This window comes from Microtus oregoni, unplaced genomic scaffold (genome assembly GCF_018167655.1).
Source record: "Microtus oregoni isolate MIOR12 unplaced genomic scaffold, Mior012 000077F_ref0000221, whole genome shotgun sequence".
Classification (NCBI taxonomy): Eukaryota; Metazoa; Chordata; class Mammalia; order Rodentia; family Cricetidae; genus Microtus; species Microtus oregoni.
This window is the reverse complement of record NW_024544029.1, coordinates 86,812-98,962: the sequence shown is the minus strand read 5'-3', so window position 1 is coordinate 98,962 and position 12,151 is coordinate 86,812.

Here is a 12,151-nt window from a genome sequence, read left to right as displayed (position 1 = left end):
ACAACTCAAATGTCAGGATCTAAGTTCACATTCTTGGAACCCACGGAAAGCAGCTGTATAGATAGAGCAGATGGACAGCCTATACAGAAGAAGCGCTGGAAACTTGCGGGCCAGCCAGCTCATTGTATGGAATGGCCAACGAGGAGACCGATCTCAAAACAAGGTGAAAGGTGAAGACCAACTCCTGAAGATATTCTCTCCTCTCCACACATGCATGCCCACTCTCACACACGAACACAGCACACATATTTACACGTGCACATATTGTACACATATGCACGTATCACACACACAGTGATAAAAACAACCAATATTGTCTGAAGTCCATGACTAGGAGTCTAGATTGTGTAAGGATTTAGAAACCCTTTTATGGTGATGGAGCAGGCATGTTGATTCCCTTTGAAGCTGTGGGAAATCCAGAGTATGCCCAAGAAGTAAATTTCATTTGTGACTAATATCAAAAAAATAAGATAAAATGACTTTTCTGCTGATGTGTAGCCAAGAATTCAAGATTATCATTAACTTAAAGGAAATGGAAAATTCAAATAAGAGCCCTGAGAAATTCAATGTTGTTTAAGAATGGAAATGAGAGTTATAAAATTTTAATTAAATAAAGGTCTTGTTTAGCCATTAAGCTGTAGAATGTGGAAAACTCTCTGTGATATTTCCCTGCTGTTTCGTGGCTACTGCTGTTTCACTGAGTGGATGCTGGGACAAAATCCTAAGCAAACATTTACACTAGTTTAACAGAACTCCAAGTCAGCTGTTACAAGGAACAGATAATGTCCATGAAGGACAGAAAGTTAAGCTTTTGATATTTGTCTTTGCCATGAATCTATAGAAATTTGAGGCTGCAAATGGAATTTAAAGATTCCTTAGTCCAGAAGTTGCAATAAGAATATTGAGCAACCTAGAATCATGACGGGTGGTCCATTAAAAAATATACAGGAAGTAGACGTTCCAGTGGGGGAGGGGTGTTCAAATGGGAAGAAGAGGAGTTTAGAAAATAAATATGCAATCAGTAATGAATCACACAATAAAAGGAGAAAGAATAAAATGCTTCTAGAAGAAACTCAGAAGAGCCATGTATTATCTGTTCCGCTGTCTAAGGACAGGATGTAGGTGGCATGGGAGACAGACAGGCTCTGACAAACAGCCCACGTCATGTTTTAGTAAAAACTCCCTGTTTTTTTCCTATTTATCTTTAAAAGTCTTTTTGAAACCAGTGATATGGAGCATGCCATTTTTAACGTCATCATTTGATGTCATGCTTTAATACTTATGCTGATGGAGGAAGAGAGCACGGAGTCAGAGACAAAAAAAATTTACAAGACACTAGGCTCTCAAGAATGGGACTGCTGCAGAGCTGAGAAGCTTGCATCCTGATAGACTCAGCAGGGACAAAAGACTTGTCTGTCAACGGAGAAGTGAAAACGTAGGACAATCCCTTGACTAAAGGACAACGTACAGCCTAGAGGATGGTGTGTCGGGTAGGGTGGCATTTCCAGGCATGGGAGCAGACGTTGCTGTTTAGAAAAGGACTGTGAAATCTGGAGGCCACAGCGCATGCGACTGCTTCAGGAACAGCACTGGAGGGCAATTCAGGGTCACCCAGGGGAGGGCACTTGCAGGGTTCCTTTAGCGTGCATAGTTCTGTTCCTATGTATCCCGAGTAAGATAAGTAAATGTTTAAAAAGAAAGTTTAAAAAAAAATTATACACAAAACCATCTTTCTGCAAAAGGAAACCAGAGAATGTAAGCAGAACCCTAGCCACCGAAGAGAGGCCAGGAGGGTAAGAAGCAGAAAAATGATTCTCAGACTCTGTCTGTTCATATTTTGAACCTAGAAAAAGGTCAACAGACTGAAACCTTGTCAAAACTGGAGACAAATTTGAACCTCAGGCCCAGCTTTACAAAAGAAAGGCACAATATCCAAGGGGGGAAGAAAGAAGATTTCAGAATTCTTATAGTTTAAAACTGCTATCTATTGCCCCAAAAGTGAAAAGAAAGAAATATGTTTTTTTGTTTGTTTGGTTTGGTTTGGTTTTTGGTTTTTCAAGACAGGGTTTCCCTGTATAACAACCCTAGCTGCCTAGCTGTCTTGGAACTAGCTCTTGTAAACCAGGCTGGCCTCGAACTCATAGGGATGTGCCTACCTCTGCCTCCCGAGTGCTGGGATTAAAGGCATGCGCCGCCACCACCCGGCCAGAAAGAAACATGTTCTCACTGAGGACAAGTTTAAAACAAACCACATATCACATCCTAGAACAAAAATGGATATTCTTGTTCTGCAAGATCTAGTCTGCAGTTCATGACAAGGACAGCACAGAAGCAGCCCATTTACCTGGGAGCTCAGCTGTCTAGACACAGAAGAGGATATCTGCACATGAAGAAGATGGGAATACAATGTTCCTGCTGAAATTCGTAATGGCAAGATCAGGAGCCTCCTCCCTCATCAGGTCAGAGAACGGGCATGCTTCCCCCACCACACATGTATGGGAGTGTGTATTTGACTGAACACCAAGCCCCATCACCAGGAGGCTTTTCAAAGGGGAGATCTCAGAGTGTATCCAAGCCACGAAATAATTCATCTTAATCATCTCTCTGGAGATTGGCTGTGCCTGCTTACGCAAAGCAAGGCTCGGAGATCTACTGCAGTTCCAAACCTGCTTAACACTGTCTTTCAGCTTATAAACTAAACTTAAAAAAAAAACAGGGAAATTATTTGAGTGATATGTAAGATTAAGATGGTTTAAAGTCTCGGTCAGCTATCATCTACTTACAATCCCCTGTTCTTTCTATGAGATAAAATAGACAACAAAACCAACCAATCAGGACAGTGGGACTGTGGCTAGGAGTGGATGCTTTTAATTAGCCATCTTGTTACCAAAATAAGATTTAAAAATGGGGTATACTTTTAAAGAAAAAGAGGCATTGTAACAGTTACGACTGAATTCTAAAGTCGTTCGGGTAATGTTCAACAGATAGAAAGGACAACAATCACCAAGTGACCCACACAGGATTCTAGATTTCTCGGGATTTGAACACTCTCAAAGCATTTAGTAGAAAAACATTGCTACCCTGATTTACTAAATTTGGTTCTCATTCTAATTTGTCAGACTGAAGGATGTCCATATAGAGTTTGGAAAATCAGAATGATTGAATGTCTGCACCTTGAATACAGCCTGAAGGATTACACAGTAGCTTTGCATCAGAAATGACTGACTATGCCGCTGGACGATGGTGGGCACAGGCCTTTAATTTCAGCACTCAGGAGGCAGAGGCAGGCAAATCTCTACGAGTTCGGGGCCAGCCTGGTCTACAAGAGCTAGTTCCAGGACAGGCACCAAAGCTACAGAGAAACCCTACTCAAAATCAAGAAAAAAAATTGACTTTACTAGGGAAGAAAGGCAGTGTGAGGATGTGATGATCATGGTATCTAACCACCGTGTGGATAATGACTTCAACTGTTGACATATGTTTAAAGAAATTCTACTGAACTCTTGGTCATGACAGCGTGAAGCTTGCTTGAATCTTCTCAGCTTCTTTTTCCAGTTAGTTGTCATCGTTGAGATAGACTACGCAGTCCCTCAAATGACCTGCTCTCAGAAACTCCGCTGACATTTCCTTTTCCTTGAAAAGCCAGCTATTCCATTTCTCCTCCGTGCTTAAGCCCCAGACCATCAATATCACAAACATTTGGAGAACTTTTGACAGATGCATGATTACAAGTCTCACCAAGGCTCTCACAGGGAACCTGCATTTTCAATAGTTGCCCCAATAGCATCGGTGTCTATTCATGTTTAAGAACCTCTGAATCACGGGACAGCTCAGAGGGCCACACCGCGATCATCCCATTCTTCATTTGCTGAGGAAGGCAAAGCAAGGCCCTACCTGGGCCAGGTAGACTTTTCTGGTTTTGAGAACCAAAGTTAGAGAGACTTAAGGCTCCAGATGGTCTTTTAGTAGACTTAGCAAGGAAAAGACAAACTGTCCAGATAGTTATGCATACACTTTAGGCAAACAACAAATGTGCTTTTAGTATGTGTGTCTCTGGAATCTTGTGGGACATACACTCAACACTGTTTGGTGTTTAATATGAAATTAAAAATAAGTGCTGTGGGTTTGAATGATAAGTGTCCCCATTGACTTCAGGGTTTGAGGAATTGATCTCCAGTTGGTAGCACTGTTTGGGTGGGTTTTGGGGGTATGACCTTGCTAGAGTATGCACTAGGGGTGGGCTTTGAGAGTTTGAAAGATTCCCACCATTTCTCCTTTGCTGTATCTGATTTGTGCTTGTGGTTCAAGACGCGAGCCCTTAGCTTCTTCTCAAGGCACCTTGCCTGCTGCTTGCCGCCCTGCTTCCCAGCTACAGTGGACTCTTACTCCTCTGGAATCATAAACCAAACAGCCAGCTTCCTTCTGTAAGCTGCCTTCGCCGTGCATTTTGTCACAGCAGCCGGAAAGCAAATGGTGCAACTGGGCTCGCGACGTCTTTATTGCGACACTGGGTGGCATACACTAGAATGCCAGTCTTGGCTTCAGTCTGCCACTTACCAGTTGGATGACTTTCACAAATTTTCATTCCTTCTCCAAGATCTCATTTCCCCCTACCACAAAACAGCATCAGTGGCAGCAGCAGCAACAACAAGAACACATCGCAACGTATCATTAGATCCCCACAATACCTACCTTGCTGTAGTAACTAGGAAAATTGCACGTGTTTATTCAATGCTGTAATTTTTCTGGTCATGGAAACACACACAGTTTTTGCTGTTGCTGGAATTGTTAGGAATAAGATGGGGACACTGGCGGTGCACCCAGGAGATCAATCTTGTCCTAGGCTCCTCTGTGTCTGACTTTCTTCTTCCTGACATTGCTTTAGCACATCCTTCCCTCCCTGCTGGTCAGCCTCAGCACTGAGCTAAAGCAATGGGGTCAACGGCCAGATCCCCAGATCCCCAAAGCCATGAAGCAAAATGAAGCCTTTTTCCCTCAGGAAGCTTTGCTTTTATACTGTGTCACAGAGATGGAAATGAAGGCACATCTGTCCATCTATCTGTTCATCTGTCCATCTGTCTCCTTTTTGTGTTTGATTCTTTTTTTAGCGCAATGTCACTAATTTAGGAACAAAGTGTGTGAGCCTGTAAATGGATTTCACTTAGCGCTTCCTTCTGTATTTGTAGTTCTAAAATTTACAATGTTCCTTATTACTTGAAAATAAAAAAAAATCGATTTTTTTTTCAGAAAGCATCCTGTAAGTTCATTATATCCTTTGGACATTTGGATATCATTTTAACTATTAAAATTAATATAACTGACCATAAAATTCCAAATCTTAGCAGTGTCCTTGTGTATATTATTAAGCTTTCCCCTTTTCTGCATGATATGCTTTTATATATTCTGTAGTTCTATTCAACACTTGGGGAAGATGATTGGTCATTTACCTTGTATGCATACTTCCTGAAGGGCACAAGCCTCATAAGGATACACCTTAGCCTCCCAATAAGTTGTTTGCATGTCAAAGCAAATCAATATCTCTGAATTTCAACAATGTGATATTGAGATAAAATTATAGATTCAAACTCATGTGTGAAGCAAGTGTGCCCTAGCCAACGTCTGTTTACACAGAGAATGAGTCAAAAGCATGCCTGTAGTTGGACGAGGATGTGTTCTTCTGGTTTTCATTGTGACCAGAGATTGACAGTGTCTATGAACAGTAAGTAAGCATTGCCCACATGGGCGGCACGCAGGAGCCTGGTGGCTTTAGAGCAGCGGTTCTCAACCTTCCTGCTGCTGCGACCCTTTAATATAGTTCCTCATGGTGCAGCGACCCCCAGCCATAAAGCTATTTTCATTACTACTTCATACCTGTAATTTTGTTGCTGTTGTGAATCGTAATGTAAATATTTTAGGAGACAGAGGCTTGCCGAAGGGGTCGTGACCCATGCTGTGCAAACTGCTGCTTTAGAGGTTTCAGGACTTTCCTCGTGGGGCTCATGCCGCTTTCTGACAACGTGGTGCAAAATGGTAGTCAGGAAAGAAAAGCCCCTACAACTGGCGTCATCATACGCTGTCCGAGGGTCCCTGGGAGTCGCTGTAACATCCTGGTTTGTGAATACGCTAATTTTCTCCGTCTTCTTGACAGATTTCAGGATGAAGTAAATGAGCAGAGCAGGGAATAAGCAGTTCTAAGAAAGCACACAGAAAAGCTCCTCCTGCTTCCCTCTCTAGATCATCCTGATGCCATTTATCAGGGACAGCAACAACAATTCACTTTACAGCACGTTTACTTATAAAGTGGTTTTGTGTGCTAATTTCAAATTTACCTAGCCATGTTATTTTTTTTGTGTTCCTATTAATTTCTCTGCATGCACATAGCACAGATATTCTGAAATTACTAACAAACTGTAGTAAGGAGCTTCCATAAATGCTGAGAGCCTATCAAAGCTACTTCTACAAGAGACTGGAATTCTGGATTTGTAGGCCATTCTGTTTGGCAAGCTTTTATTTCCATCACATGATTTTAATAATGGCCCTATTGCCACGGACAAGGCTGAAGGAGAAGGCTTTGACTTTGGGTCTTCGACACCATTCGTCACCCACGATTCTCGGTATGATTTATTGGGTTGACAACAGAACAAAACAAAACACTTCTTCAAAGTCCCCACTTACGTAAATAAAGTGTAGTGTTTCACTCGTATGGATACCTCCATGTCTTGGATTCGTTTAAACAAACCCCGTAAAGAACTTGGTCTAGGGTTCTCATCAAAACAACAGTCTCCTCTACACAAAGTGTCCAGTTGCTTTGAAGAGATGCTCTGAACTTTTAAAGGAATGCTCTCAAAGAAAAAGCTGGGGGGGGGGAGGAAAGGAGAGGTAGAGATGACGAAAATCCTTAGCAGATGAGGTGTGAAAATGAGCACTCATTTTATCTTCTACAAATACACACACATATATATATATATATATATATACATACATACAAATATATATATATATATATGTATTTGTAGAATGAATTCTAATCAAGAAATTATCTTACCCAAGAAACGTAAAATAGATTTTTTTCTTATTAGCCTGAGCTTAATAGATTAAAAATAAAGAATTTAAGAAAGTCCCCTCTGAGCCTTTTTCCTGAATGCTTATCAGGGGTCTAAGTCTTCATATCCATAAAACAAGTTCTCCTTTAGATACTTTGGCACCTCGAGTCTCAGATTTGTTATGTTTTACTCTGTGCTTTTATGTCTTGCAGAGAAAAACATCTTGCTGGAAATCATTTGTCATTGGAATATACTAGAAAACTATAAAAGAAATATATCAGGGGATTAGTGGAGTCATTCAGATATAATCTTATACATAGGAAGGGGGCCCATCTGTCTTAGCTGGGAAGAAGGCAGCGTTGTGAAGACGGCAGGAGCGTCTCCACAGCATAGTCTTTTCTAGTATTTTGCCTTAAATATAACAGCAATTCGGTCAATGACAAATAGGAAAATCCCGTCTCTCTAACTTAATGGAAGACAGCATTGTCCAACTTGAGGGAATAGTATACAGTGTCTTAATGAATAAATAAGGTGGTTTCCTTTTAAACAGAGAAGTTTATTTTACAAGGCCATAGTTGATAGGCCCATATTGGTTTTGTTTATCCTGGCTCCGGGCAAGGGACTGTGCTCTGTTTTTGATAAAATTCTCCTTGTTTTCAGCTATGACAGATATTCCTTTGAATATAGTCCATGAAAATACTGCAACACCAAACCAAGTCTGTCTCTCCTTGGTTACATCTGTATTCCATCCTTAAACACAAGCAGCTGTGCACACCCATCTGCCTCACGTCTGACTGCGCACGGCTGTGCAGAACTTTGCATATCTGTTCCTGCTTTTATGGGAAATCATGACTGATGCAGCAGGAGTTGGGAAACCCACGCGCATTCTTCAACTCCTATTTGCACAAACAGAAAGGAAAAAAAAAAAGCACCGTTGAACCAGGCTAGGGACGGCTGACTCCAAGAGTCACCAGAGTGACTGAGAACCTCGTTGTCAACCAAGAGGAGAACATAGATTGTGTGTGGAAAAATTGCAAGCTGACAAATTTTCAGAGTCAAAGTCATGCCTGGGACAAGAAAAATGACTACTAATGTGTTTAAAGAAGCTTTCTTTGTGACTCTGGGAGAACAGCTTAGTGATTGATCACTGGTGAGGTTAGATGAGCAAAATATTTTATATTTGATGAATTCTTTGGTTCCATAATTAGCAGTGGTGTGGTGTGGTGTGCGTGCGTGTGAGTGCGTGTGTGTGCACGCACGTGTGTGTGTGTGTGGTGTGATGTAAAAGCATGCACATTAACACATACCACTTTGTATTTGTGGAGGTCAGAGGACAACCTTGAATGCTAGTCCTCAATTTCCCCACGGTTGATGCGGGGGCTCTGTGATTTTCTATGGTCATGCATATGGCCGGTTAGTTGACCTGTGAGTGTCTAGGACCTGGTGTGTCTATGCCCTCCAAGTCACAGTAGGAGATGCTCAATCCTGATTGCTCTTACTGGGTTCTATGGAGTAGATCTCAGCTCCCCCACACTGGTGTGGCATCTTCTTTACCCACTGAACAATCTCCCCAGCCTGCAAATTAACACTTTAAAAAGTCATAGGTCATGCATAAATTCAAGTTCCTTGTTGTAGGCACAGGATGTGGAAATAATTGTTATTTTTCTTTGATTTAATGTACTTGAATATGTTCCTAATTTGTTATAATGAATACAAATCACTCGTTTTACTTTATCAAAAAAAAAAAACAATTTCCACTTAGTTTGTATTAGTTGACAAAATTTTATATACTAAAAATATAAAGAATATAAGCATGCAGCAAAAGAAGAAGACATGCAATAGAAAATCAAGTAATGGGCATGAAAACAATAATTCAGAAAAACATGAAAATGATAGAAAACATAGGGTCTACCTGGATATCTTCAAACTGAAATGAATTTATATCCCTGATGGTTATTCTGACCAGTGTGTATGGGATGAAACGTTGCCCTGCCTGAGTATCAGAACTTTGCAGCCGAGGGACACTGGAAGAATAGCTGAGGTCAAACACTGCTGACTCGCTCTCTATGCTGTGCTGTGGGGCAGCTCATGATAGAGGCCAGAAAAAAACACTTCTAGGGATCAACTAGAGTCCACACTAAGTGACTTGGGAAAAGCTTTACGGAGCTTAGTGTTAAGCTGAATATTGCCTATGAGCAGAGCGTTGAATAAGTCAGTATTATCCAGAAGGAGAGTCTGGTGGTGTCTGAAGCTGTGGTTGGAGATGAACCAGCACTGATATTTGTCAGGATAGAGATGATTGAGTCATTCCAATGGTGTTCATGGTTTTTCTCTGTCTTATGTATGATCACACAGTACCATGTTGTGTCCCAAACTGCCATAGTCACAGATGTCTATGTGTGATGTTGATGTTGTGTGGAAATGTTTATGTTCAACTCGAAAACACCAAAGGCCTAATAAGGCAAAGTTGGAAAGAGCTCAAATGCCCATCAGCAAAAACATGGATGTAAAATAACACAGAACTTGAAATAAAATACCTAAAATACCTACTAGAGTTTACACACACACACACACACACACACACACACACACGAGACAAAGCACATATATCTTTAAAATACATACAAATTATATACAGTTTCAAAACAGGAGCTAGAGATGTGGCTCAGTGAGTAAGAGTACTTGCTCTTTTTGCAGAGGACCTAGGTTCAGTTCCCAGCACCTACTTGTCAGCCCATGATGGTCTGTAACTCCAGTTCTATGGGGTTGCACACCCTCTTCTGGCCTCCTCAGGTGACAGCACATAAGTGGCACATGTATTTATATGCTTTCTAACACTTACACATATGCAATAAAAACAAATAAAAATATAAAAACATATAAAATGTAACATATTGTTTACAGATGATGAAAAATTCATGTAGGCATTAAATCATCATACTTCTCAACTGTAGCACATTGCTGATTGAGATGAAGGCATACAGACATTTACTGATATTGATAAGTAAAAATTTGGGCTAATCAGATGGTCCTGTGGGTGAAGATGCTCACCACCACGCCTGCGTTTGAACCCAGGAACCCCGTGATGGAAGGAGAAAACTGACTCCTGCAAGTTATCCTCTGGCTCTCTCATGTACCTCATGACACGCACATGCCTTTCCCAGCTCCATACACTACACTGAATAAATAATGAATGTAAAAACATGTTCTTGAAAACTTAAGACGGTTATTGTAACTAAGCTTGGCTTCAACGAAGTGAATACTTCCTGTAAAAGGCGTTGATGTTATTGTAAAGAAGCCACCAGATGATAAGTTGGAGTTTGAGTACTTTTTCTTGTTCACTATATTTGATGCTTGAGCTTCATGTAGAGGGTTTGTATCATAGTTTCAGAGTTTCGGAATTTTCTGGCCCATCCTCTTGCTTTCCTAGAGAAAAATCGACAACACCCTAAGTGTCCCTCTCAGACTCTGAAACTTATTCCAACAGCTGAGACAGAGTTTGATGGGGCTTTAAAAGGAGCTGGTTCCTGTTCCTGAAGGTCTTGTCAGGGGAAGAGGAGGGAGTCCCCACATCTAGAAGGATTCTGGCTAGCCAACTGCCAGGCCTAACTAAATTAGGCAAAGCATTGAGAATGACAGTAAAGGTATCCTTTTTACCATCAGCAGTGAGAGACACTCCCATCTGGAGAGAGCTTTAGATGTGGTTTAGGACACTCACTTGAGTGGCCTGAACATCACCATCCCACCGGTTGGGTCAGTTTGGCTTTGGTTCATTTGTTAGAACCTACAAATGCACATATTTCACAAGTTAAAAAAAAAAACAGAAAAGCCATTCTAGTGATAGAAAATGACACTGTTGCATAATTATAATCCATTTCACTTTCTAGAGTAAAATATAACTTTTAAAAATATCTTTTACATGTCTTTTTAAAAACCCCAGAGAACGCAACCTGGTTTCCTTCAACAGCATCCTCTAGGGGAATGGAACAAACTCACAGGTTGGTCTATTCCTGACAGTTACTCATTTCTTTTTCAAGTTAAAGGTGCTCCATTCCCTCCCTTTGCTTTGCACTTATCATAGTTACTGTCTACACTGTACATGGTACAGGTACACTTAGCATTGCTATCATCTGCGCTGTACATGATGCAGGTATACTCAGCGTCTCTATCGTCTACACTGTACATGCTACAGGTAACCTTAGCATCTCTGCTGTATACATTGTACATGGTACAGGTACACTTAGCATAGCTACCGTCTACGCTGTACATGGTACAGGTACACTTGGCATCACTACCATCTACCCTGTACATGGTACAGGTACACTTAGCATCTCTGAAGTCTACACTGTACATGGTCTTCATAGCTGTGTGACTCCACAAATGACTTTGCTATGCCTCCATCTCCTTATTTATATAATGGGAATAAGAACAGGCTTAAACACAATGCTATATAAATTAAATGAACTAAATTTTAAAAGCATAAAAATCTACTATTGTTATTTCTTAATCCTTACATCTTGACACACAACACACAATTTATATTTAACAAGTTCTGATGAATTCATTCCAAAGCAAATTCTTTTTTTAAATTTATTCTTTTCTCATATATTACATCCTACCAGTTTCCCCCCTCACTCCACTCCTTCCATCCCTCCCATCCCTCTATTTCTCTTCAGAAAAGGGCAGGCCTCCCAGGGATATCAACCATAACATATCACGTAGCAATAGGACTAGACACCTTCCCTCATATTAAGGCTGAGCCCAGTATGAGGATAAAAGTCCCCAAAGCAGGCAAAGTAATTAGAGATGGCCCCTTTTTATCACTGTTAGGAGTCCCACAAGAAGATCAAGCTACACAAACATAACATATATGCAGAGGGTGTAGATCAGTTCCATGCGGGTTCCCTGGTTTTTGATTCAGTTTTTGTGAGCCCCACTGAACCAGGGCTGGTTGATTTTGTGGTTTTCTTGGGGTGTCCTTGACCACTCTGACTGCTAGAATCCTTCCTCCCCCTCTTTTTCAGGATCCCCCAAGCTTTGCCTAATGTTGGACTGTGGGTTTCTGCATGTGGTTCCATCAGTTGTTAAATGAAGCCTCTCTGGTGGTG